Source organism: Pseudophryne corroboree, unplaced genomic scaffold (assembly GCF_028390025.1).
Source record: "Pseudophryne corroboree isolate aPseCor3 unplaced genomic scaffold, aPseCor3.hap2 scaffold_1430, whole genome shotgun sequence".
NCBI classification, from domain to species: domain Eukaryota; kingdom Metazoa; phylum Chordata; class Amphibia; order Anura; family Myobatrachidae; genus Pseudophryne; species Pseudophryne corroboree.
The window spans coordinates 99,828-101,378 of NW_026968058.1; positions in this window are offsets into that span (position 1 = coordinate 99,828).

The window sequence follows — 1,551 nt, forward strand, 5'->3', positions numbered from 1 at the left end:
TAAAATTTTCTTTCTAGTGACCTTCGTTTGGGAGAAAAATGCAAAGGTACAAGACAGCTTTTCCTTGCCAATATCTCTCTTTTGCAAAGAGCTGCGCATTGGAAAATTCAGGGCTATGTCGTGTAGATGATGGCCTAACAGGAGGCTTTAAAATGTTCTTTCTAGTGTCCTTCGTTTGGGAGAAAAATGCAATGGTACAAGACAGCTTTTCCTTGCCAAAATATCTCTTTTGCAAAGAGCTGCGCATTGGAAAATTCAGGGCTATGTCGTGTAGATGATGGCCTAACAGGAGGCTTTAAAATGTTCTTTCTAGTGTCCTTCGTTTGGGAGAAAAATGCAATGGTACAAGACAGCTTTTCCTTGCCAATATCTCTCTTTTGCAAAGAGCTGCGCATTGGAAAATTCAGGGCTATGTCGTGTAGATGATGGCCTAACAGGAGGCTTTAAAATTTTCTTTCTAGTGTCCTTCGTTTGGGAGAAAAATGCAATGGTACAAGACAGCTTTTCCTTGCCAATATCTCTCTTTTGCAAAGAGCTGCGCATTGGAAAATTCAGGGCTATGTCGTGTAGATGATGGCCTAACAGGAGGCTTTAAAATTTTCTTTCTAGTGACCTTCGTTTGGGAGAAAAATGCAAAGGTACAAGACAGCTTTTCCTTGCCAATATCTCTCTTTTGCAAAGAGCTGCGCATTGGAAAATTCAGGGCTATGTCGTGTAGATGATGGCCTAACAGGAGGCTTTAAAATGTTCTTTCTAGTGTCCTTCGTTTGGGAGAAAAATGCAATGGTACAAGACAGCTTTTCCTTGCCAATATCTCTCTTTTGCAAAGAGCTGCGCATTGGAAAATTCAGGGCTATGTCGTGTAGATGATGGCCTAACAGGAGGCTTTAAAATTTTCTTTCTAGTGTCCTTCGTTTGGGAGAAAAATGCAAAGGTACAAGACAGCTTTTCCTTGCCAATATCTCTCTTTTGCAAAGAGCTACGCATTGGAAAATTCAGGGCTATGTCGTGTAGATGATGGCCTAACAGGAGGCTTTAAAATTTTCTTTCTAGTGACCTTCGTTTGGGAGAAAAATGCAAAGGTACAAGACAGCTTTTCCTTGCCAATATCTCTCTTTTGCAAAGAGCTGCGCATTGGAAAATTCAGGGCTATGTCGTGTAGATGATGGCCTAACAGGAGGCTTTAAAATTTTCTTTCTAGTGTCCTTCGTTTGGGAGAAAAATGCAAAGGTACAAGACAGCTTTTCCTTGCCAATATCTCTCTTTTGCAAAGAGCTACGCATTGGAAAATTCAGGGCTATGTCGTGTAGATGATGGCCTAACAGGAGGCTTTAAAATTTTCTTTCTAGTGTCCTTCGTTTGGGAGAAAAATGCAATGGTACAAGACAGCTTTTCCTTGCCAATATCTCTCTTTTGCAAAGAGCTGCGCATTGGAAAATTCAGGGCTATGTCGTGTAGATGATGGCCTAACAGGAGGCTTTAAAATTTTCTTTCTAGTGTCCTTCGTTTGGGAGAAAAATGCAAAGGTACAAGACAGCTTTTCCTTGCCAA